Here is a 27,535-nt window from a genome sequence, read left to right as displayed (position 1 = left end):
GTGAACATGATATAATGATTTACAAATCTTGTTGTCACTAAATATTACACTGGCTTTGAAACCCTTTTTGTGCTGTAAGCAGCTGTATATTGTGATATGTTGCACAAATTATATTTGCAGTGATACTTTGCATTTCCGTATGAAACACCACATTCAAATTACTAAAACAAGAATCAGTTGACAATTCGGTAGGATTATTTTGTAATAAACAGTTTCCGGAGGGATGTGCCACCAGATTTTTATGCACAGGTCACGCAGTTCCACAAATTACAGATCGGTGGTATGTGAGTGTAGAGCTGGCACACGACAGTCTTTCATATGTGTACTTCTGTGTACAGATCGGGCAAAGTTTGGGCAGGAACATAAACAAGAGTTTGCTATTGTGCTCCTCGAAGCACTGTAGTGTAATTCTTGCTTTGTGACAGGCACAGTTATCCTGCAGGAAGGTGCCATTGGTATAAGGGATGACATCAAGTGTGAAGGAATGCTGATGGTCTGCAATAATGTTCACACAGTTCACAGATGCAGTGGTGCCTTAGCTGAACATCCCCCCAAAGTGTGATAAAGCTTCACCAGGCCTCCACAGTGCATGTTCAACTTGCTATTCTGGTGGGTTGAGGTATGTCCAGGCACAACTTTTGTGTATGATTTCATACACAGTGGTAAGAAGAGGTGGGCAACAATGGTGTGGCCAGTGTCATTGTAGGAAAGCTGGACAGAAACAGAAGTGATTATCGAACACGTTACCACAGTAAACAAAAGATTTAATTAAAGTGTATTTCCCCAAGTGAACAAAGACTCATTACAGTAAGAAATTAAGTCCGGCTCTCATTATCAACAGGGATGAGCCTCTCTGAACTAAAGCACGAACGGTGGTGTCAGAGCAACGACTAGGCGGTGTCTGCATAGCGTCACGTAGAGAAGTGGCTCCAAGCTCAAATCACTGTCTGGCTGTCACCTGCCATCTTATATCATGGCGGCAGAAGGTGCTTGTAGTCTATAGCCCCTTGAGGTGTGGCTCAATGGGCAGGTAGTGCTGACAAAACCTGCACAACCTATATCAACCTCTGATGGAAGCTTGCAGTACTCTCCCCCTGTGGGTTTGGGGGTTAGAATAGGCCCGAGGTATTCCTGCATGTCGTACGAGGCGACTAAAAGGATTTTCACACATTTCAGCCTTTATGTGATGGTCTCCTGTAGGGTTTGACCCCCATTCTTCAAAATTTTCCTGAAGAGTGAGTCAATTGGGGAAGGGCACCTTACAAGGTGCATCATGTCCATTGTCATTGAGATCTTTAGTCCACTTTCTCGTTGTCACATTGCAGTCCTGCTCTTTCACCATCTCTTGGGCGAGGACACCTTCCTGGGTGCGTTTTCCACCATGCACTGTGCAGTGTCGATTTTTGTGTCAACGATGACCATGGACTTCTTTGCACCTGATATCCAGCATGGTAGCTAGTCCGTTGTGGTGGGGCCGCCATGTACCCTGTTAGTTGTAGCCCCCTGACCACACAGGGATCACTTTGCTAATGCCTGTGCCGTTAGTTCCCCACGTATGCCAAGGGGTAGATGCCCATCCCCCTGGGACACCAGGACTGCAGCTGGGTGGCGCCCGTGGGTAGGGCCCCTGGTCGGAGTGGGTGGCATCAGGGCGGATGACACGCAATGAAGCATAGTCCATCATCTCTTGCTGGTGGTGAAACACCAGCAGGCTCTTAAGAGATCACGAGCACAATTCAATACTCAGAAGTATGACCCCAAATAGTTCCCCTCCATGGCCACACATGGGAGGAACGTCAGGCTAAGGATGGCAGCGAATCTTATTCGCCCCGGTACCTTGTATGTTCGAGAGCTGATGGAGAGTCTTTCATGACAATGAAGCCTCAGTTTTTTGTTGAACATTTAGAAAACAAGTTCGGGGAGGTGGGAGGGCTTGTCCAAAATGAGATCTGTGTCAGTCTTGATCAAAACAGCATCCTCTGCCCAGTCACGGGTTACTCGCTTGTGACAAGCTGGGGGATGTTTCTGTAACCATCATGCCCCATAAGAGCTTAAATATGGTCCAGGGTATCATATTTCAGAGACCTTCTTTTGCAGTCAGACGATGAGCTGCACGCCAATTTAGAGTTGCGAGGTGTACATTTCATCTGGCATGTCCACCGGGGTGCGAAGGACAATCAGGTTGCCACCAGTGCTGCATTTTGGCCTTTGAGGTGATACATTACCCGAGGTGGTCAAGATGATGGTCAACTGGTGTGATGCAAAGCCGTACATTCTTCTCCCGATGCTGTGCTGTAAGTGCTGGAAGTTCGGCCATACGTCTTCCCACTGTATTTCCAGCGTCACATGCCGAGATTGCGGACGCCCATCACATCCAATACTCCATGTGCTCCGCCTCCCATCTTTGTCAGCTGCAGAGAGCACCATTCGCCTTACTTGCCTGACTGCAGGATCCTCCAGAAAGAAAGGAAAATCATGGAATAAAAGACCCTGGACAGACTGACCTTCACTGAGGCTAAGAGAAAATTTGAACACCTGCATTTTGTGTGTATGATATTGTCTTAAGCCACCGCTACAACAGTTCTGGCACCATCAGCTCCGCCAACCCAGGTCACCTCTCAGAGCCGGAATACTACACCACCTGCCCCCTTGATAGTGGGGGGCATTTCCCTCCCTCTTCCTCCTGCACCACCTACTTCGGGAGCAACAACCCCCCCACCCCCGCCCCAACCATCGGGGACATCCATCCCCACTTCTAAGCCGGAGAAGTGCAAGTCTTCGGCTTCTCTCTCAAGGAAGGGGTCCCTCGGGTCACTCCCTTCTCAGGTTTCTTCTAGTGGGAATGACGACACCCGCCAGTGGCTGAAGAGCCCAAAAGCAGCTGGTCGTAGGCCTTCACGCTCATCCTCAGTCCCGGAGACTGAGCCAGTGAAGTCCGGAAGCCAGGGAAACCCAAGGAGAAGTGAGAGGAATCCAGAAAGGAAACCTCTAAGAAGAAGGAAATTGCGGTGGCACTCACACCGCCGCTACCTACAAGCTCTGCGGCGGAGGATGAGGTTGAGATTTTGGCGTCCGCTGAGGACCTAGTTCTCGCCAGACAGACACAATGGAGATAGATTGCTCAGGCAATAAATCGGTGGCAGCAGGTGACTCTGAGGCGTAAACTGCCTCATTGAATGTTCCATGCCCTCCCAGTCTCACGATGTCATCCTCCAGTGGAGTTGCAGCAGTTTTTTCCACCACCTGGCTGAGCTACGGCAACTGTTAAGCTTTACACCTGCTATCTGCATTGCCCTCTGCGGCGATAAGGGATATTACAGGGACCGTAGTGACTATAATCGAGTGTCAGGTGGAGTTTGTGTTTATGTCCTAAACTCGGTCTGTAGTGAACATGGGCCCCTTCAAACCGCTCCTGAAGCTTTGGCTGTCAGAATACGGACTCGCAGGAAATAACTGTCTGCAATGTATATCTTCCTCCAGATGGTGCAGTACCCCCTGAATGTATTAGCTGCACTGATTGAGTAACTCCCTAAAGATTTCCTACTTCTGGGAAATTTTAATGCTCATAACCCCTTGTGGGGTGGTACCATGCTTACTGGCAAAGACAGAGATGTCTAAACTTTACTGTTGCAATTAGACCTCTGCCTCTTAAATACTGGGGCTGCCACACGTTTCATTGTGGCTCCTGGTAGTTACTTCGCCATTGATTTATCAATTTGCAGCCCAGGACTTCTCCCCTCTATCCACCGGAGAGCACATGACGACCTGTGTGGTAGTGACCACTTCCCCATCTTCCTATCACTGCCCCAGTGTCAGGCACATGGATACCTGACCAGATGGGCTTTGAACAAGGCGGACTGGGGAACTTTCACCTTTGCTGTCACCGCTGAATCTCCCTCACATGGTAACATTGATGTGATGGTTGAGCAGGTGACTAGCACATTGTTTCTGCAGCAGAAAACGCAATCCCTCGCTCTTTAGACTGCCCGAGGTGTAAGGCAGTCCCTTGGTGGTCGCCAGAAATCAACTGAAGCAATTGAGAAGTGTCGGTGAGCTCTACAGCAGCACAAGCGGCACCCTTCCGTGGAGCACCTCATAGCCTTTAAACGGCTCCGTGCCCGTGTTTGCTACCTTATCAAACAACCAAAGAAGGAGTGTTGGAAGAGATAAGTCTCCACCATTGGGTGCCCCAAGTCACCTTCCCAAGTCTGGGCAAAGATCAGATGTCTTTTCGGGTACCAGGCCCCAACAACTGTCCCCGGTGTTACCCTAAATGGCCAGTTACGTACTGACGCAAATGTGATTGCTGAGCACTTTGCTTGAGCCTCTGCGTCAGAGAATTACCCCCCAGCCTATCGCACACTCAAACGGAGGCTGGAAGGGAACGTCTTCTCATTCACTACATGCTGCAGTGAATTCTATAACGCCCCATTTAAAGAGTGGGAGCTCCTCAGTGCCCTTGCACATTGGCCCGACACAGCTCCTGGGCCTGATTGCATCCACAGCCAGATGATTAAACATCTCTCATCTGACTACAAGCGACTTCTTTTCGTTATCTTCAACTGGATCTGGTGTTATGGCATCTTTCCATTGCAATGGCGGGAGAGCACCATCATTCCGGTGCTCAAACCCGGTAAAAACCCACTTGATGTGGATAGCGATTGGCCCATCAGCCTCACAAATGTTCTTTGTAAGCTGCTGGAACATATGGTATGTCAGCGGTTGGGTTTGGTCCTAGAGTCACGTGTCTTGCTGGCTCCATGTCAGGGCGGCTTCCGCCAGGGTCGCTCTACCACTGATTATCTTGTGTCCATCGAGTTTGCCATCCGAACAGCCTTTTCCAGATGGCAACACCTGATTGCCGTCTTTTTTGGCTTGGCGACATCATATCATATCCTTGCCACATTGTATGAGTGGGGTCTCCGGGGACCACTCCAGATTTTTATCCGAAACTTCCTGTCACTCCGTACTTTCTGTGTCCAAGTTGGTGACTCCTATAGTTCCATCCATATCCAGGAGAATGGAGTACCACAGGGCTCTGTATTGAGTGTGTGTCTCTATTTTTAGTGACCATTAACAGTCTAGCAGCAGCTGTCGGGCCCTCCGTCCCACCTTCTCTGTATGCAGTTGACTTCTGCGTTTTGTACTGCTGCTCCAGTACTGTTGTCGCTGAGCGGTGCCTCCAGGGAGCCATCCACAAGGCGCAGTCATGGGCTCTAGCCCACAGCTTCTAGTTTTCAGCCGCCAAGTCGTGTGCCATGCACTTCTGTTGGCGTTGTACTGTTCATCTGGAACCGACACTTTACCTTAATGACGATCCACTCACTGTAGTGGAGACATAAGTGCCTAGGACTGGTTGTCGACGCTCGATTGACTTGGCTCCATCATCTTCGTCAGCTTAAGCAGAAGTGCTGGCAGCATCTCAAAGCCCTCCGTTTGCCTGAGCAACACCAATTGGGCTGCAGATCGCTGTATGCTGCTGCAGCTCTACAGAGCCCTTGTCCAATCCCGAATTGACTATGGGAGTGTGGTTTATGGTTCGGCAGCACCTTCAATATTGCATTTACTCGACACTGTGGGGGTTCATTAGCGACAGGAGCTTTTAGGACGAGTCCGATGACCAGTGTACTGGTGGAGGCTGGTGTCCCTCCACTGCAGATCAGACGTGCGCAACTGCTCGCCAGTTACACAACACACATTCAGAGTTCCCCTCAGCATTCGAATTACCATCTCCTTTTACCGCCTGCAGTAGTCCATCTCCCCCATCGGCGGTCCAGATCGGGGCTAACAATTGCGGTTCGCGTGCGGGCCCTTCTCTCTGAACTGGAGTCCTTCCCTTTACCACCTCTACATGTGATCCATTCATGTACACCTCAGCCGCAGCTTCATCTGGACCTTTTGCATGGCCGTAAGGACTCCGTTAACCCTGCCGCTCTCCGTTGTCACTTCCTCTCGATTCTTGACGTGTTCCAGGGCTCTGAAGTGGTTTACACCGACGGCTCAATGGCTGATGGTCACGTAGGCTTCACTTATGTTCATGGAGGACATATTGAGCAGCACTCCTTGCCAGTTGGCTGCAGTGTTTTCACTGCAGAGCTGGCATCCATATCTCGTGCTCTTGAGTACATCCACTCATGCACTGGCGAGTCATTTCTCCTGTGTACTGACTCATTGAGCAGCCTACAAGCTATCGACCAGTGCTACCCTCGCCACCTTCTGGGAGTGTCCGTTCAGGAGTCCATCTATGCCCTGGAACAATCCCGCCATTCCGTGGTATTTGACTGGACCCCAGGACACGTCGGAATCCCCGGCAACGAACTTGCAGACAGGCTGGCCAAACAGGCTATGCGCAAACCGCTTCTAGAGATAGGCATCTCCGAAGCTGACCTGCATTCTGTATTACACCACAGGGTTTTCTGGCTTTGGGAGATGGAATGACATAACAGCATGCACAACAAACTATGTGTAATTAAGGAGACTGTGAATGTGTGGAAGTCTTCCTTGCAGGCCTCTCGCAGGGAATCAGCTGTCCTCTGCCGGCTCTGCATTGGCCATACGTGGCTAACGCATGGTTACCTACTCCAGTGTTGCTGTGGCTCCCAAAAGACTGTGGTGCACCTCTTGCTGGACTGCCCACTTTTAGCCGCTCTGTGGCAGACTTCTAACTTAACCAGCACCCTGCCTTCGGTGTTGGGCGAAAATACCTCCACAGCAGCTTTAGTTTTATGTTTTATCCATGCGAGTGGGTTTTTTAGGTCTATGTAGGTTTTAGCGTGTGTCCTTTGTCGTTCTGGGTCTTCCACCCTAGTGCTTTTAGGGTGGAGGTTTTAATGTGTTGCAGAGTGACTGGCTTTCTCTTTTTATTCTCGTGGTTGGCCGGCCACTGTAATCTGCTTTCATGTTTTACTCTCTTCTGTTTCTAGTGTCTTTCTGTTGTTTCCTTGTCCTCTTTTGTTCCTTTTAGTGTTGCCTTCCCTTCGTTCTTGTGGCTTTTCATGTCTTTCCGTTTTATGTTATATGTTTCGTCCATTTTGTTCTCACACTTGTTTTATTAGGAACAAGGGACCAATGACCTCTTAGTTTGGTCCCTTCTCCCGCCTTTAAACCAACAAACCAACCAACCAACGTTACAGTTCTGTTGCCAGCTTTGATGCCCGTGGGGTGGTATTGATATGTCATACCACAACCACCGTGGATTTGGTGTGAGAAGAAACATGATTCATGTGACCAAATAATTCCATGTACACTATAATTGTAATTGAAGATGCCATTGTATGAGCACGAGGACATGTTACCATCATCTGCTGTAGAGCCTGATCAACAATGTGCACTAGAATGATTCTCCATTTGTCTGTACTCCACTTATATGCTTTCCTTACTATGTTGCATACCAACAGCCCCACCAGGTGGCATTCAGTCTTGCAGCAGGCAGAGGTCACAGTGGTTTGGCTCCTCATTCTTTCTGTTACAAAGCATTAGTGGATCAGAAGGAATGTGCATTTTACGACCCTAGCTATTAGTTCCAGAAAATGCATAATTTTGTCAGCAGTGGTACTTTATATAATTTCCTTGCAAAAGTATGGTAACAAGGAAATAAACATTAAATTTAGATGTCATAAGACCAGCAACATTGACACTGCAGGTGACTACCACATGTAACTATGTGCTTGACAAGCATGCATGATCAAATCTTTTGTTCAGGCATGCTGGAGTGTGTTTTGTACGGTAAATTTGCAAAACATCATAGCCGTACAAGCTGCTTGATGCTTGATCAAATTTCAACTGTGCAAGCTTGAGTGTGTGCACTGACAGTAAGCACTCTTGTGCAAGACTGTCAGATGGGATACAGTTTTTGTATGATCAAGTAGAGCATTCTGAAACATATCAACCAGAAACTGCTGGAATATTTAATTCACACTTATGAAATTCAGTCTTATCTGTGGAATGTCAGATGAAAGATGTATTATGATAAAACAGATGTACTGTGTTGATTTCCTCCTTGTTAAAAAATGAAGCTTGATCCTGCAGCAGAGTAAGGCAGAGTAGCTAAAAAGATAGTCGTCAAAAACAAATGGCTGTAAACTACAGGAAAAATGGAAAGTAGTTATAAATCGGGTGTTACTGCAGCTCAGATATAGAAACCAGTGTTGTTGTAATTTCATTTGTGTAGCTTTCTTATGGACCATGTGACGCCCAAAAGCTCTTAAATTAATTTAGAAGAGGATGGAGTGGTACAGATTGTCAAGAATACCAGTAGTTAGTTACAATTGTGCAGTTACAGTTTAAAAGATTGCCCTTGTTTATACAAGACTGCTTCTCTCACCCCAACCCCTGCAGCCCTTCGATTTCGGCAATATGTGGGCCATGTGAAGTAAAATGCTCATGCATTTCTCGTTACTCTTCTTTCCAGTATTTCTTCCTTCTTTCATTGTGTTATTTTCTTCTGTAATCTGTCCATATAAGGACATGCTTGGGATCTTTTCCTGAAGATCTTTGAACTTACTAATCTTTCTCATTCTTTCTATCTTCTTTTTCCTCCCCCCTGCCTGCATTCGTTCAAACCGAGCAACCATAAACCAGAATTCTCCCTTTCCTTAAAGCATCAAATAGCTTTTCAGATTGGATATAGATTTCATCACCACCTTTTCTCATCCATTTACTCCCAGCTTTTCTCAGACCAATTATTATCGGTAGTACTTTCCTTTTCTCTTTCCCTAGTGCTTCAGTTTCTTCCTTTTTCTTGAGGACCAAACATTCCACTGCATAAAGGGGCTCCTGTTTTATGACTGTTGTAGTGTTGGTTTTTTGATTTTACTGAGAATGATTTTTTTTGCTGTAAATGATGTTTGTTAATTAATAAATCTTCTCCATTTTCTCTCCCCCGTTTTTGTTTGCTTCTTTATCACAGGTTGTTGGGCAGTATTATTTCCCTAAAGTACTTAAATTTATTTACTCTGTTGATTCTAGTGCTTAGGAATTTTGGAGCATTTTTATTGTTCTTTATGAATTCTGTCTTCTCGACAAAAATCTGTGATCCAGCATTTCCCACTGTCTCTTTTAACACATTGTTTTTCTCAATTGTAAAAGACTTCAACACTGTTTTAATTTTCTTATTGTGATTTGATTTTGTTCGTACACAAGTATTATTGCAAAGGTAAATGTCCTTCAATTACAGCATAGTTCGTTAACTCTTCTGAGACATTCAGTGTGAAATGGAATGTTTCTAGCAACAGTCATTTGTATGAGATTCATTCAAATGAAACCTGGTCAGTGTGTGTATTTTTGCCTTACATATAAGGTGACACCATGCAACTGTGGGTATGGTGGTGCCACCTATTGGTAGAGAAACACGGTGCACACTCATTCCATGGTGCACACTGTTTGATGTTGCATAGCGTCAGTGAGGTTTCATGCCAAAGAGAAGGTGGTCACACAGGTTATCGTCCACTACCAAACATGCAGGTGAGAAAGCAGGAACAAAAAGAAGTGATTCAGTTTTTGGTGGTGGAGTGAGTTGGAGGCCATGAAATGTATCGACGGATGAAGACTCTGTATAATGAGTTCAGTATGAGTTGATAAAGTCTTGTCAGTATGAGTTGATAAAGTCTTGTGGAATGACGCAAACGATTCCTTGAGTGGCGGGAGTCACTGGAAAACGATGCTTGCCCTGGACAGGCTCATCGTGTCATCACACCGGAAAAGGCTGTGGAAGTGAATGCTTTAATCTTGGACAACCGCAGAATCACTGTGGACAAGATCCATTGGTTACTGGGTATTAGTGTGGGCACCAACCACACCATAATGCATCAACACTTGAACTTTCGAAGACAGAAAAATCTGTGCGTGGTGGGTTCCCCATCAACTGACCGCTGAATAGTGCAATACTTGAATGGTACTGTCGGTGAGTCATCTGCAATGTTATCATGAAGAGGAATACAGCTTTCTGTCGTGTATTGTCACAAGTGACAAAACATGGTGGCACCAGTTTGACCCGGAAGCAAGCATCATAGGAAGCAGTGGAAATATGTGACTTCACCACCTTCAAAGAAATCAAAGGCCATGCACACCAGTTCTGGTAAGATCATGCTGTCCTTTCTTTACCTCAAGGGCCCACTGCTTGTCGAGTTCCTGGAACAGGAACCACTATCAATGCCCAGCATTATCAAGCCACTTTACAGAACCTTAGACGAGCCATCAAGTTGAAACGTCAAGGCAAGTTGCCCTATGTCGTTATCCTCCTGCATGATAATGCCCACCCATACACGCCAATGCAGTGAAGATGACAATGCAGCAGTTTCGGTGTGAAACATTGGAATATCCGCTGTACAGGCCCAATCTTTCACCATGTGACTTTCATGTGTTTGCACCTCTAAAACAAGCTATTCGCGGACATCGATTCGCAACAGATGACGAAGTGTGTGACTGGGTCCAGGCCTGGATCTGACAGCAGCCTACTAGCTTCTTGAAGGATGGAATTGACAAGCTAGTGTCGCAATGGGATAAATGTGCCAACAGTTTTGGTGACTAATTTTTGAGTCTGTTTACTGTGTGTAACTACATTTTTGAATTAATAAAATTGTTACCGTTTCTTTACACTAGTGTCAGGAGTTCATTTGAATGCTCCTTACAGTTGTATCACTCGTTTCATATCATACACTACTATTTGCTAGTCTTCTAGTGTCACTGCTTCAGTTGCCTCCTTCAAAAGGCGTCCTACATCAACCAACATAATTTATTTGCTGTAGCATTATGACATTTAATGAGAATCCAAATTGGTTCTATTGAGATGAAATGGCAATGGTAGGGAGGTAATCTGAACACTTTATGCCCATATTATTTTGCTTTTTCGTGTGTAATGTTAACTGGGTTCTTTGGATTGTGTTGCAATGTAGTTCTTAAAATTCTGCCCTTGTCAAGTTACTGTCAAACTGTATATTATGTTTTGAATATAATAGAGGGAAACATTCCACGTGGGAAAAATATATTTAAAAAGAAAGATGATGAGACTTACCAAACAAAAGCGCTGGCAGGTCGATAGACACACAAACAAACACAAACATACACACAAAATTCTAGCTTTCGCAACCAACAGTTGCCTCGTCAGGAAAGAGGGAAGGAGAGGGAAAGACAAAAGGATTTGGGTTTTAAGGGAGAGGGTAAGGAGTCATTCCAATCCCGGGAGCGGAAAGACTTACCTTAGGGGGAAAAAAGGACAGGTATACACTCGCGCACACACACACATATCCATCCGCACATACATACACAGACACAAGCAGACATTTGTAAAGGCAAAGAGTTTGGGCAGAGATGTCAGTCGAGGGGGAAGTAAAGAGGCAAAGATGTTGTTGAAAGACAGGTGAGGTATGAGTGGCGGCAACTTGAAATTAGCGGAGGTTGAGGCCTGGCGGATAACGAGAAGAGAGGATATACTGAAGGGCAAGTTCCCATCTTCGGAGTTCTGACAGGTTGGTGTTAGTGGGAAGTATCCTGATAACCCGGACGGTGTAACACTGTGCCAAGATGTGCTGGCCGTGCACCTACTCCTAATGATCCAACTCCCCAAGACACTATCCAAATTGAACCCTGCCTGGAACAGTTCCGTCCTCCCTGCCTTTACAAACGTCCGCCCGTGTCTGCGCATATGCGGACGGACACGCGTGCGCGTGCGAGCGCACACCCGTCCCTCCCCCCCCCAAGGCAAGTCCCCCCACCGCCGAGACCGGAATGACTCCCCACCCTCTCCCCCAAAACCCACATCCCCCCCCCCCCCTCCCCCGACGAAGCAAACGCCCGCCGCGAAAGCCCGAACCTCGCGTGCATGTTTGTGTGTCTATCGACCCACCAGCGCTTCCGTCTGGCAAGACTCATCATCCTTCCTTTTAGATACATCTCTTCCACGCGGAATGCTTCCCTCTATTACACACACACACACATATATATATATATATACTTACTTACTTACTTATCGCGAATGGACCCAGAAGGATCACGCAAAGCTTTCTGACGTCGTTTCTTCCATACTTCTTTCATCCGTTCTCCATGTTTTCTTTTTCTTTCTTCTGTCCATTTTGTTCCTGGTCTCTTTAGTGCTTCCTTCTCCGACAATACAATCCACTTTTCCACCTTATTTCTAAAAGTTTTTCTGTCTTTGACATCTTTAAGTTCAATATTTGCTTTTTGTAAATCTAATTTTACTTGGCTAATCCATGGTGTTGTTGATTTGACTTTTTCTATGTAAGTGAGAATTCTGTTGGTGAGTCGTGTGGGGGGAAGTCTAGTGACATGTCCATAAAATTTTAATCTTCGCCTTCTTATGTCTGCTGCCAGGTTTGATATAGTTTCTGTGGTTCTTCTTGATTGTATCCGATATCCTTCTTCTGTTAATTTTGGACCTAAAATCTTTCTCATAATTTTGCGTTCTTCTTTTAGTATTTTTTCTAAATCACATTTTGTGTGGAGTGTGAGCGTTTCACTAGCATATAGTGCTGCTGGCTTAATTACTGCGCAGTAGTGTCTGATTTTTGTGTTCGAGGAGATGCATTTTTTATTGTATATTTCATGTGTCATACCATATGCTCTCTTCATTTTCTGTTGTCTGATCTTCTGTGCAACTTTCTCTCCTCCGGTTGGCTCCAAAATTTCACCTAGGTATTTAAAATGTTTCACTCTATTTATTTTTCCATATTTTGTGTTCAAACTGTGTATATGGAATTTTGTACAGAAAAATTCTGTCTTTTGAAACGAAATTTGTAAACCTACTTTATCCGCGCATTCCTTAAGGATCTCTATTTGTTTGGTGGCGATTTCTTCATCATCTGCAAGTATGGCCAAGTCGTCCGCGAATGCTAAACAAGATATCTCCACGTTGTCTTTGGTTCTACCAAGATGGATTGGTTTCCAGTAGGATTGATTTTTTAATTCTTTTTCCCATTCCTTAATGACTTTATCCAGGACTATATTAAACAGAAGTGGAGATAGCCCATCACCTTGACGTACTCCAGTTTTTATGAGAAAAGGTTCAGAGATTTCTCCCCTGAATTTAACTTTAGATACAGTGTCTGTCAGTGATTCTTTGATAAGCCTTAGTGTTTTGGAGTCAAGTCCAAGTTCCTCTAAAATGTTAAACAAAGATTGCCGGTCTATTGAGTCATAGGCTTTCTTAAAATCTACAAATGTACAAATTATGGGGGCATTTCTAATTGCTTTGTGTTTTAATATTGTCTTTAAATTAAATATTTGTTCTATGCATGAGCGACCGGGGCGGAAGCCTGCTTGATAATCACCAATTTGGCGTTCCAGCTGCTCTTGTGTTCTTTTCAGCAGGCATGTTGAGAGAATTTTGTAGGTGACTTGTAAAAGTGAGATTCCCCTGTAGTTATTGACATTTGTTCTGTCTCCTTTTTTATGTAACGGGTGAATAAGGGCACATTTCCAATCCTCTGGTAATTTTTCTGTTTCCCATATTTTTGTTATTATTTTTGTGAGCTCTTGCAACGTCTTTGGTCCTAGGTTTTTTAGTAGCTCTGCAACAATACCATCTTCGCCAGATGTTCTATTATTTTTTAAGTTTTTAATGTGACATTTGATTTCTTCCTGTGTTGGTGGTAATGAATCCGGTTGAGCGTTGGCACTGATTTCTTTGGGAAACCTTAAACTAGGTTCTGGGCAATTTAGTAGGTTAGAAAAATATTGAGCCAATACTTGACAGTTTTCCTGGTTTGTTAGGGCTAATTTACCATCTGGTTTTCTGAAACATAAATTTTGAGGGATATATCCTCGTATTTTATCTGCGAAAGTTCTGTAGAAGTCTCTTGTATTATAGTTTTGGAAATTTTCTTCTATGGCATCCAGTTGTGCCTTTGTGTACTTCCTTTTTGCTTGCCTAATAGATTTTGAAACCTGTTTTCTAACCTCGTTAAATAACTGTAGACTTTCTTGTGATTTTTTACTGTTATATTCTTGAAATGCCTTTTTTCTCCTTTCCAATGCATTTTCACAGTCTGAATCCCACCAAGGGTGTTTGAATATCTTTTTCAAGGGAATAGTTTCCTTAGCTATTCGCGTGATTTTAGAATGAAATTCTTCCCATGTGTTTGCCTTTTCCTTCTCCCATTCTTCTTTTACTTTAGATTCTTTAATCTTCTTGGTGTCATATTTCTGTATTTCTGTTTTCTTCTGATGACTTCTTCGTGCTGTAAACTTGATTTTAATTCTAGTTAGGTAATGGTCTGAATCAATGTTTGCTCCTCTGCGTACTTGGACGTCGTAAATTTCTTTTTGTACTGGGTATGAAATCGCCACATGATCTATTTGAAACTCGCCAATTTGTTGTATAGGAGATCTCCATGTCTTTTGTTTTCTTGGACATTTTCTTAGAGATGTTGACATTATCTTCAGGTTATTCTGCTTACATAGTTCGACGAGCCTTGTACCATTTTTATTGGTAAATTTATGTGCAGGATATTTGCCTACGGTCTTTTGGTGGATTTTCTCTCTACCAATTTGGGCATTAAAATCGCCGAGTAGAACTTTTGTATCATCTTTTGGAATCTTGGCCATTATATTCTCCAAATTTTCCCAGAACTTTTCTGTTTCTATGGGGTTTTTCTTGTTGTCTCCGTTTGTGGGAGCATGAACATTAACCATTGTGTATGTTTTGTTGGCACATTGTAAGCGCATCGTCATTATCCTATTATTTACGGGAGTAACTTCCTTGATGGAGCTGAGCACGCTCTTGTGTATGACAAACGCCATCCCGAGATGGGGGGCTCCTCTTCCGATTCGTTTATCCGTCTTGCTCTTAAAGATGCGATAGTTGCCATAATCTGATGTTTCTTCATCTGTAAAACGCGTCTCCTGTAAAGCTAGTATTACTATCTTTTGCTTTTCAAGTTCTGTTGTAAGGTTTAGAAGTTTTCCTGGTTGGATTAATGTATTTATGTTAAAGGTTCCAATGTATGTAGGTGTTTTGAGTGGAAGTTTGCCAGAGAGCTCCGACTTTCTCTGATGTAATCGTGTAAGTCCAGGTTCCCCAGAATCCGAATTCCTGGTTGCCATCTGTTGATGGGTGGATTGGTTACCACCTGGGGTAATGTTGTTATTACTTGCACGAGTCATACTTGCTTGTAATCAAGTTGGTCCAGTGTTTCCACTGGGTGTTTAGAACCAGGGATTGTTAGTTCCTGGCGCATTATGACCAGCCGCACATTGTGTGAACAGACGCTGACCAGGATGCCGATGGTTCCCACTTCAGACGCGTCCTGGATTTGGGTGTTGACAATGCTTATTGTAATGGCGGCACTTACTCGCCATGACACAGCAACGTCTTCGGGTTCTGTGGTTTTTGACTGAGTGTGACCCTTGCCAAAAGTCACCCTCCCACACCCTCGTGATGCTGCCGCCTCGGTCCGGGACTGCTTATTTGGGTTTCCCCTTATTCGCAGCTGTCCACCATATCTGATGGATCGTTCGCTATCCGCCACCTGCGACCCGCCCTGTACCTGAGGCTCGGCTAGGGAAACGTACCACGTGGGAAAAATATATTTAAAAAGAAAGATGATGAGACTTACCAAACAAAAGCGCTGGCAGGTCGATAGACACACAAACAAACACAAACATACACACAAAATCTAGCTTTCGCAACCAATGGTTGCCTCGTCAGGAAAGAGGGAAGGAGAGGGAAAGACAAAAGGATTTGGGTTTTAAGGGAGAGGGTAAGGAGTCATTCCAATCCCGGGAGCGGAAAGACTTACCTTAGGGGGAAAAAAGGACAGGTATACACTCGCACACACACACATATCCATGTGTGTGTGTGCGAGTGTATACCTGTCCTTTTTTCCCCCTAAGGTAAGTCTTTCCGCTCCCGGGATTGGAATGACTCCTTACCCTCTCCCTTAAAACCCAAATCCTTTTGTCTTTCCCTCTCCTTCCCTCTTTCCTGACGAGGCAACCATTGGTTGCGAAAGCTAGATTTTGTGTGTATGTTTGTGTTTGTTTGTGTGTCTATCGACCTGCCAGCGCTTTTGTTTGGTAAGTCTCATCATCTTTCTTTTTATATATATATATATATATATATATATATATATATATATATATATATATATATGAATATAATAGAGGGAAACATTCCACGTGGGAAAAATATATTTAAAAAGAACGATGATGAGACTTACCCAACAAAAGCGCTGGCAGGTCGATAGACACACAAATAAACACAAACATACACACAAAACTCTAGCTTTCGCAACCAACGGTTGCCTCGTCAGGAAAGAGGGAAGGAGAAGGAAAGACAAAAGGATATGGGTTTTAAGGGAGAGGGTAAGGAGTCATTCCAATCCCGGGAGCGGAAAGACTTACCTTAGGGGGAAAAAAGGACAGGTATACACTCGCACACACACACATATCCATCCATACATACATACAAGCTTGTATGTATGGATGGATATGTGTGTGTGTGTGCGAGTGTATACCTGTCCTTTTTTCCCCCTAAGGTAAGTCTTTCCGCTCCCGGGATTGGAATGACTCCTTACCCTCTCCCTTAAAACCCATATCCTTTTGTCTTTCCTTCTCCTTCCCTCTTTCCTGACGAGGCAACCGTTGGTTGCGAAAGCTAGAGTTTTGTGTGTATGTTTGTGTTTATTTGTGTGTCTATCGACCTGCCAGCGCTTTTGTTGGGTAAGTCTCATCATCTTTCTTTTTAAATATATATATATATATATATATATATATATATATATATATATATATATATATAATAGAAGGAAACATTCCACGAAGGAAAAATATACCTAAAAACAAAGATGATGTGACTTACCAAATGAAAGTGCTGGCAGGTCGACAGACACACAAACGAACACAAACATACACACAAAATTCAAGCTTTGGCAACAAACTGTTGCCTCATCAGGAAAGAGGGAAGGAGAGGGAAAGACGAAAGGATGTGGGTTTTAAGGGAGAGGGTAAGGAGTCGTCCGGGTTATCTGGATACTTCCTACTAACACCAACCTATCCGAACTCCGGAGATGGGAACTTGCTCTTCAATATATCCTCTCTTCCCGTTATCCACCAGGCCTCAATCTCCGCTAATGTCAAATTTCCGCCACTCATACCTCACCTGTCATTCATCAACATCTTTGCCTCTGCACTTCTGCCTCGACTGACATCTCTGCCCAAACTCTTTGTCTTTAAATATGTCTGCTTGTGGCTGTATATGTGTGGATGGATATGTGTGTGTGTGCGCGAGTGTATACCCGTCCCTTTTTCCCCCTAAGGTAAGTCTTTCCGCTCCCGGGACTGGAATGACTCCTTACCCTCTCCCTTAAAACCCACATCCTTTCGTCTTTCCCTCTCCTTCCCTCTTTCCTGATGAGGCAACAGTTTGTTGCGAAAGCTTGAATTTTGTGTGTATGTTTGTGTTCGTTTGTGTGTCTGTCGACCTGCCAGCACTTTCATTTGGTAAGTCACATCATCTTTGTTTTTATATATATATATATATATATATATATATATATATATATATACACACACACACAATAGAAGGAAACATTCCACGAAGGAAAAATACATCCAAAAACAAAGATGATGTGACCCACCAAACAAAAGCGCCGGCAGGTCGACAGACTCACAAACGAACACACACACACACACACACAAAATCCAAGCCCTCGCAACCAACGGCCGCCCCGCCAGGAAAGAGGGAAGGAGAAGGAAAGACAAAAGGATACGGGCCTCAAGGGAGAGGGCAAGGAGCCACTCCAATCCCGGGAGCGGAAAGACCCACCCTAGGGGGAAAAAAGGACAGGCACACACCCGCACACACACACACATCCATCCACACATACACAGACACAAGCAGACACTTGTAAAGGCAAAGAGTTTGGGCAGAGATGTCAGTCGGGACGGAAGTACAGAGGCAAAGATGATGTTGAAAGACAGGTGAGGTATGAGCGGCGGCAGATTGAAATTAGAAATTAGCGGAGATTGAGGCCTGGCGAATAGCGAGAAGAGAGGATATGCTGAAGGGCAAGTTCCCATCTCAGGAGTTCTGACAGGTTGGTGTTAGTGGGAAGTATCCAGATAACCCGGACGGTGTAACACTGTGCCAAGATGTGCTGGCCGTGCACCAAGGCATGTTTAGCCACAGGGTGATCCTCATTACCAACAAACACTGTCTGCCTGTGTCCATTCATGCGAATGGACAGTTTGTTGCTGGTCATTCCCACATAGAATGCATCACAGTGTAGGCAGGTCAGTTGGTAGATCACGTGGGTGCTTTCACACGTGGCTCTGCCTTTGATTGTGTACACCTTCCGGGTTACAGGACTGGAGTAGGTGGTGGTGGGAGGGTGCATGGGACAGGTTTTACACCGGGGGCGGTTACAAGGGTAGGAGCCAGAGGGTAGGGAAGGTGGTTTGGGGATTTCATAGGGATGAACCAAGAGGTTACGAAGGTTAGGTGGACGGCGGAAAGACACTCTTGGTGGAGTGGGGAGGATTTCATGAAGGATGGATCTCATTTCAGGGCAGGATTTGAGGAAGTCGTATCCCTGCTGGAGAGCCACATTCAGAATCTGATCCAGTCCCGGAAAGTATCCTGTCACAAGTGGGGCACTTTTGTGGTTCTTCTGTGGGAGGTTCTGGGTTTGAGAGGATGAGGAAGTGGCTCTGGTTATTTGCTTCTGTACCAGGTCGGGAGGGTAGTTGCGGGATGCGAAAGCTGTTGTCAGGTTGTTGGTGTAATGCCTCAGGGATTCCGGACTGGAGCAGATTCGTTTGCCACGAAGACCTAGGCTGTAGGGAAGGGACCGTTTGATGTGGAATGGGTGGCAGATGTCGTAATGGAGGTACTGTTGCTTGTTGGTGGGTTTGATGTGGACGGACGTGTGAAGCTGGCCATTGGACAGGTGAAGGTCAACATCAAGGAAAGTGGCATGGGATTTGGAGTAGGACCAGGTGAATCTGATGGAACCAAAGGAGTTGAGGTTGGAGAGCAAATTCTGGAGTTCTTCTTCACTGTGAGTCCAGATCATGAAGATGTCATCAATAAATCTGTACCAAACTTTGGGTTGGCAGGCCTACTCCAAATCCCATGCCACTTTCCTTGATGTTGACCTTCACCTGTCCAATGGCCAGCTTCACACGTCCGTCCACATCAAACCCACCAACAAGCAACAGTACCTCCATTACGACAGCTGCCACCCATTCCACATCAAACGGTCCCTTCCCTACAGCCTAGGTCTTCGTGGCAAACGAATCTGCTCCAGTCCGGAATCCCTGAGGCATTACACCAACAACCTGACAACAGCTTTCGCATCCCGCAACTACCCTCCCGACCTGGTACAGAAGCAAATAACCAGAGCCACTTCCTCATCCTCTCAAACCCAGAACCTCCCACAGAAGAACCACAAAAGTGCCCCACTTGTGACAGGATACTTTCCGGGACTGGATCAGATTCTGAATGTGGCTCTCCAGCAGGGATACAACTTCCTCAAATCCTGCCCTGAAATGAGATCCATCCTTCATGAAATCCTCCCCACTCCACCAAGAGTGTCTTTCCGCCGTCCACCTAACCTTCGTAACCTCTTGGTTCATCCCTATGAAATCCCCAAACCACCTTCCCTACCCTCTGGCTCCTACCCTTGTAACCGCCCCCGGTGTAAAACCTGTCCCATGCACCCTCCCACCACCACCTACTCCAGTCCTGTAACCCGGAAGGTGTACACAATCAAAGGCAGAGCCACGTGTGAAAGCACCCACGTGATCTACCAACTGACCTGCCTACACTGTGATGCATTCTATGTGGGAATGACCAGCAACAAACTGTCCATTCGCATGAATGGACACAGGCAGACAGTGTTTGTTGGTAATGAGGATCACCCTGTGGCTAAACATGCCTTGGTGCACGGCCAGCACATCTTGGCACAGTGTTACACCGTCCGGGTTATCTGGATACTTCCCACTAACACCAACCTGTCAGAACTCCTGAGATGGGAACTTGCCCTTCAGCATATCCTCTCTTCTCGCTATTCGCCAGGCCTCAATCTCCGCTAATTTCTAATTTCAATCTGCCGCCGCTCATACCTCACCTGTCTTTCAACATCATCTTTGCCTCTGTACTTCCGTCCCGACTGACATCTCTGCCCAAACTCTTTGCCTTTACAAGTGTCTGCTTGTGTCTGTGTATGTGTGGATGGATGTGTGTGTGTGTGCGGGTGTGTGCCTGTCCTTTTTTCCCCCTAGGGTGGGTCTTTCCGCTCCCGGGATTGGAGTGGCTCCTTGCCCTCTCCCTTGAGGCCCGTATCCTTTTGTCTTTCCTTCTCCTTCCCTCTTTCCTGGCGGGGCGGCCGTTGGTTGCGAGGGCTTGGATTTTGTGTGTGTGTGTGTGTGTTCGTTTGTGAGTCTGTCGACCTGCCGGCGCTTTTGTTTGGTGGGTCACATCATCTTTGTTTTTGGATGTATTTTTCCTTCGTGGAATGTTTCCTTCTATTGTAACTATATATATATATATATATATATATATATATATATATTTGATGAGACTTACCAAACAAAAGCGCTGGTAGGTCGATAGACACACAAACATACACACAAAAATCTAGCTTTCGCAACCAACGGTTGCCTCGTCAGGAAAGAGGGAAGGAGAAGGAAAGACAAAAGGATATGGGTTTTAAGGGAGAGGGTAAGGAGTCATTCCAATCCCGGGAGCGGAAAGACTTACCTTAGGGGGAAAAAAGGGCAGGTATACACTCGCGCACACACACACATATCCATCCGCATATATCCGCATATATATTTTTCCCACGTGGAATGTTTCCCTCTATTATATATATATATATATATAGAGAGAGAGAGAGAGAGAGAGAGAGAAACATTCCACGTGGGAAAAATATATCTAAAAAGAAAGATGATGAGACTTGCCGGGCGGGAGCGCTGGCAGGTCGATAGACACGCAAACGTGCACACGGGGTTCGAGCTTTCGCGGCGGATGGTTGCTTCGTCAGGGGGGCGGGGGGATGTGGGTTTTGGGGGAGAGGGTGGGGAGTCGTTCCGGTCCCGGGGGTGGGGGGACTTGCCTTGGGGGGAGGAGGGACGGGTGTGCGCTCGCACGCGCACGCGTGTCCGTCCGCATATGCGCAGACACGGGCGGACGTTTGTAAAGGCAGGGAGGACGGAACTGTTCCAGGCAGGGTTCAATTTGGATAGTGTCTTGGGGAGTTGGATCATTAGGAGTAGGTGCACGGCCAGCACATCTTGGCACAGTGTTACACCGTCCGGGTTATCAGGATACTTCCCACTAACACCAACCTGTCAGAACTCCGAAGAGGGGAACTTGCCCTTCAGTATATCCTCTCTTCTCGTTATCCGCCAGGCCTCAACCTACGCTAATTTCAAGTTGCCGCCACTCATACCTCACCTGTCTTTCAACAACATCTTTGCCTCTTTACTTCCCCCTCGACTGACATCTCTGCCCAAACTCTTTGCCTTTACAAATGTCTGCTTGTGTCTGTGTATGTATGTGCGGATGGATATGTGTGTGTGTGCGAGTGTATACCTGTCCTTTTTTCCCCCTAAGGTAAGTCTTTCCGCTCCCGGGATTGGAATGACTCCTTACCCTCTCCCTTAAAACCCACATCCTTTCGTCTTTCCCTCTCCTTCCCTCTTTCCTGACGAAGCAACCGTTTGTTGCGAAAGCTTGAATTTTGTGTGTATGTTTGTGTTCGTTTGTGTGTCTGTCGACCTGCCAGCACTTTCATTTGGTAAGTCACATCATCTTTGTTTTTAGATATATTTTTCCTTCGTGGAATGTTTCCTTCTATTATAACCATATATATATATCTCGCCTTTGTGAGTGCCTGATCTTGTATAACCAAATGACATGTGGGATGTTATCGATAACAGTAGTTGGTTTTCTGTTAAGTTTTGAAGCACAGTCTTTTAACCATCTCATCTCGCAGAAGTATTGTGGGTCAACTCTTAGTGATAGTTGGAGGACTTTTTTGAACTGAATGACAGTAGACAATTAGGTATGAAACCTTGTCTATTTCCAGCGCGTACTACAATTATTCCTTTTCCTCAGCTGATTGGAGCAGCCATATTACTGGCGATGGTATTGTCTGTCAACCCCTTATTTAAATTGTCCCCCCATTCACCAGTATTTCATGAAGCTAAAAGATATCAGAATTTGTTTTTATTAATTACCTAAGAAAGTGGCATTACCAGGGTGCAGTATCTTGATATTCTGTTAATAACTTTTGGCCAGAAGTAAATTTATAACAGAATCCTAACTTTTACATCTGGTAGCAAGGACAGTTTACTATCCTGAAACAGGTCCGCTGCTACAAGGCTAGCATGCAGCTTTTTGATTGTTGGATACTCCTGCCTTGAATAGTTTATCTCATGACGAATTACATCTTGGTGAAAAGAATAGAGTTTTGGAGGTCCTCCTTCTCAAAGCACCTCTTCTCCCCAGGTGTCAACAATTTAGATTACTTGCCCGATTCTTTTTTTCTCGTATTTTTCCTCACACACTTACTACTGATTGCTCACTGATTTGTAGAGCAGCTGCAGTTCGCTTCACCACTTTATTCAAAGAAATAAGATGTACTCTCGCATTAGTGTTCAGCCTCGATCTGCTTTCATCACACATTGTACAGCACCTGAGACTAAAAGTCAGCTAAATTTCTCTCTGACAGCTCACTAAGGACTATCTGGCACGCTGGTTTAGACAGCACAGCATAGCACAGAAGTAGTAGCAACACAATGGCAGCCGACAGTGTCATACCTGCACAGCTCCCTTTGCTGTAGTGGTGGTGGGAGCCATGCAGCACACTGCCTGTCAAGTGACAGCTAGTTTCATTCCGAATAGAATAAAATGAGTCACTTGTAGTTGGAAGAACTCTCTCTGCCTGTTTTTCATCAATGGCACCAACACTCTGAAAAATTCCACATCTTTGCAAAACCTGTAGCTATTGTGGACTGCTTATGGGAGAGCATTGTCATCTGAGCTTGATATATTTCAGATACAAATTGAGCCGTATGAATTTGTGAAGGATTTGTGCATGCTTCTGCAAAACATTGAATCGTGTGTATTTCAAGGATGCAGTTACATGTGTGGCCGCATTTAGAGGCCTTAATTTTAAAGTAATGGCTGTGAGAACTTGCACAGTAGCAAAGAATTGCCACTTGTCACCAATGTTCCATACTTTGTTCATTGTTAGATGGATCAGCTTTTTGATAGTCTTTCACGAGTTACAAGTCTGCTAAGAATAAAAGCTAATCATGTTTTAGTGGCATTAGGAGTTGGGAAAGTCTCTCTTTTATGATATGATGAAACCATTCATCACCTGGCCTGCTGAGGTGGTCCAGAGTTAAGATTAAACTATAGTTTGGGGATTGCGTAGATCTTACTGTAAACACTGAAGGAGAGTCCATTATCTGCTCATCTTTGTTTGGTGCATGTGCTGTCGAGGTTTTCTTACCAAAGAAATACACCATCTATGACATTGAGAGCTGCATCATAAGGCCACAGGAGCATATGAGACAACATTGCAACAAAAAATACCTTGTCTGCTGTGATTCACAGAGTGCCCTTCAGGTGATTCAGCATATGCACCTAGCAGGGAAACAACTCCATTCGGTTGATGATTGCAGCCATTCTTTACAAAGAGGCAGAAGGTGGTGTCATTATGTTGGTATTAGGGTATATAAGGAGGACCAGGGAATTGAACTGCCCTACTTCGGCAGGCAAAGGTGCTTGTTATAGAAACATAATGACACATTATGCTAGCCCCCTGCACTTCATTACATTTGCTGCTGAGAGTGTGGAGCATGCAGGTTTGGTGAGTGAATGGTGAGAAGTGGAGGTTAATAAACTGTGTTCAGAGAAACTGACTGTCTAGCTGTGGGACACTTGGTCACAGGTGATGAGGTGAGGTGAGATGAGTCGTCCTAACATGCCTTCAAATAGGACACGCTTCTTTGACACATTGTTTCCTTCTCCAGCAGGGAGGCCCACTCATCTTTGTGTAGTAGTTGAACACAGATGTCAATGCATCACTTACTGACGCAATGCACAATGTTTGCTAGTGTGAGGGCAGTCCATGGTATGGAGGAAGACTTGCCTGCTATATTGAGTAAAAACAATAAGCACATGCAAATTCTCAAATTTGTGTTCTAGATCCCATCTGTTAGTCATGAGACTGGCCAATTTGTTAAGTTTTAATTTTAATAGGCTGAAAACTTCTCTTTCTTCTGGATATGTTTATATTTAACAGTTCACAGTACTTCCTCTTTTTATACCATTTATTTATTTTCCAATGTTGTCATACTATTTTTTTAGTGATGAAAGTTCAATTTAATTCATGTGTATACGGGAACTAATGAGCAGACCACCATGTGCTATTAGCCATAAAACCACCACTAACAGAAACAACTATTACAACACAGAAAAACTAACAAACATGGCACAATCCCACATCGATTTTACAATTTTATATGATGGCTCTATTAAGGACCTATATGGCACCTTACTAAAGATATTTTGCAGATTTTTTTGCTGAACATGTGGATTTTACATGCCAATTGTTTTTATACTGGGTGTAACAATAGACCTCGAATTTACTCTGATATGCCAAAAGATAGCAAAGTAGTCTACAGATATTCAGTGAATATTTATACTGTAATAATTTTGTTCAGTATAATATATTATTCTAACCTTTCAACACCACCAGGGTAGGTGAACAGTGGTTAAGGGATTGGACTTGGATGTTGGAGAAGGAATTTAAAGTACCTATCTTACCATTCTAAATTAGATTTCCCAGGGCATCTACGTCTACGTCCACACCCCGCAAACCACTTTGTGGTATGTTGCAGAGGGTACTGTATGTACTACTGTCACTTCTCCCATTTCCTGTTCCAGTTGTGAATAGTTCACAGGAATAACAATTGTTGGTGAGCCTCCATGTTGGCTTTAATCTCTCTAATTTTATCTGCATGGTCTTTTTGCTAGATACATAAAAGTAAGCATTATATTTGTTGACTTTTCTATGAACATGAACATGTGATCTTGAAACTTTAAAAGTACCCCATACTGTGGTATAGAACACCTTATTTGCAGTACCTACCACTGGAGTTGGTTGATCTGTAATGCTGTCAAGCTTACCAGATGAACCTGTAACAAAACATGCTACTATTTTTTTGACCTTCTGTGTTCCGAATCCCATCTGGTATGGATCCCATAGTGCTATTAATATTCAACTATTCATTGAACTAGGGTCTAGTTACTCCCCTTTGTTGGTGAACTACATTTCATAAGGATTCTTCCGATGGAGCTCAGTTCTGCACCTGCCTTTCCCCGATTAGGCTTATGTGGCTATTCCACTTTAATCTGTGCATACGCGTACTCCTAGACATTTTATGGAAGTAACTTCTTCCAGTGATAATTCTGCAGTAGTGTATGGAATATGTTACATTTGTTAATGTGAGGGTCTGTTGCCACTAACTGCATCAAACTTCGATCCTCATTACAGTTTTGTAGCATTGTGACTTCTCTGTATAGAACAGTAACATCTGCGATAAACCTCATGGAACTTCCAGAGATGTCTGCTGTGTTGTTTATATGTTGTTGTTGTTGTTGTTGTTGTGGTCTTCAGTCCTGAGACTGGTTTGATGCAGCTCTCCATGCTACTCTATCCTGTGCAAGCTTCTTCATCTCCCAGTACCTACTGCAACCTACATCCTCCTGAATCTGCTTAGTGTATTCATCTCTTGGTCTCCCCCTACGACTTTTACCCTCCACGCTGCCCTCCAATACTAAATTGGTGATCCCTTGATGCCTCAGAACATGTCCTACCAACCGATCCCTTCTTCTGGTCAGGTTGTGCCACAAACTTCTCCCCAATCCTATTCAATACTTCCTCATTAGTTATGTGATCTACCCATCTAATCTTCAGCATTCTTCTATAGCACCACATTTCAAAAGCTTCTATTCTCTTCTTGTCCAAACTATTTACCGTCCATGTTTCACTTCCATACATGGCTACACTCCATACAAATACTTTCAGAAATGACTTCCTGACACTTAAATCTATACTCGATGTTAACAAATTTCTCTTCAGAAACGCTTTCCTTGCCATTGCCAGTCTACATTTTATATCCTCTCTACTTTGACCATCATCAGTTATTTTGCTCCCCAAATAGCAAAACTCCTTTACTACTTTAAGTGTCTCATTTTCTAATCTAATTCCCTCAGCATCACCCGACTTAATTCGACTACATTCCATTATTCCTGTTTTGCTTTTGTTGATGTTCATCTTATATCCTCCCTTCAGGACACCATCCATTCCATTCAACTGCTCTTCCAAGTCCTTTGCTGCCTCTGACAGAATTACAATGTCATCGGCGAACCTCAAAGTTTTTGTTTCTTCTCCATGGATTTTAATACCTACTCCAAATTTTTCTTTTGTTTCCTTTACTGCTTGCTCAATATACAGATTGAATAACATCGGGGAGAGGCTACAACCCTGTCTCACTCCCTTCCCAACCACTGCTTCCCTTTCATGTCCCTCGACTCTTATAACTGCCATCTGGTTTCTGTACAAATTGTAAATAGCCTTTCGCTCCCTGTATTTTACCCCTGCCACCTTTAGAATTTGAAATAGAGTATTCCAGTCAACATTGTTAAAAGCTTTCTCTAAGTCCACAAATGCTAGAAACGTAGGTTTGCCTTTCCTTAATCTTTCTTCTAAGATAAGTCGTAAGGTCAGTATTGGCTCACGTGTTTCAGTATTTCTACGGAATCCAAACTGATCTTCCCCGAGGTCGGCTTCTACTAGTTTTTCCATTCGTCTGTAAAGAATTCATGTTAGTACTTTGCAGCTGTGGCTTATTAAGCTGATTGTTCGGTAATTTTCACATCTGTCAACACCTGCTTTCTTTGGGATTGGAATTATTATATTCTTCTTGAAGTCTGAGGGTATTTCGCCTGTTTCATACATCTTGCTCACCAGATGGTAGAGTTTAGGATCTTCTGTCAAGTTGATTCACTGTTTAACTGCTCAAGATAATTTTTGGATAAGACATTTAAAATAATTTCTCATGATTCCCTGTTCCTACTACCGACTCTAATCACTCAAGCTTCCCAGTCTATAGCTAGTAAGCTGAAGTCTCCACCTAATACTGCAACATGTTCAGGAAATTTACATGAAATATTCTCCAAGCTTCCCCCCTAATGTCCTGCTATTACTGCTCCTGAGGCATGGTCTGTAAAAAGATCAAATAACCATGTTTGATCCTATCAATACTTGTCTTCATCCAAATTATTTTGCATTTGGCATCTGTACTAATCTCATTAGATATTATCATTTCTCTTGTGACTATACACTTGCCTCCATCACCAACATTCATCCTGTCTTTCTGGTGTACATTCCAGTCAAAATTTGAAACTTTATTGCTATTGACATCTGGTTCCAGCCAGCTTTCTGTCCCTAGTAATATGTGTACATTGTTACCATTTGTAAGAGAAACTGGTTCTTTAAAC

At 44.3% G+C, this 27,535-nt stretch overlaps 1 protein-coding gene across 2 annotated transcripts in view; it reads left to right on the top strand.

The window, feature by feature from the left end:
• The window catches only part of LOC126176002 (protein lin-9 homolog), a 127,666-nt gene that overhangs the window by 24,299 nt on the left and 75,832 nt on the right, over window positions 1-27,535 (top strand). The gene's annotated exons all lie outside the window — the stretch shown is intronic.

This window comes from Schistocerca cancellata, chromosome 3, assembly GCF_023864275.1.
Source record: "Schistocerca cancellata isolate TAMUIC-IGC-003103 chromosome 3, iqSchCanc2.1, whole genome shotgun sequence".
In the NCBI taxonomy this organism is placed as follows: domain Eukaryota; kingdom Metazoa; phylum Arthropoda; class Insecta; order Orthoptera; family Acrididae; genus Schistocerca; species Schistocerca cancellata.
The sequence above is the reverse complement of the archived record's forward strand: the minus strand, read 5'-3'. Positions and strand labels throughout refer to the sequence as shown.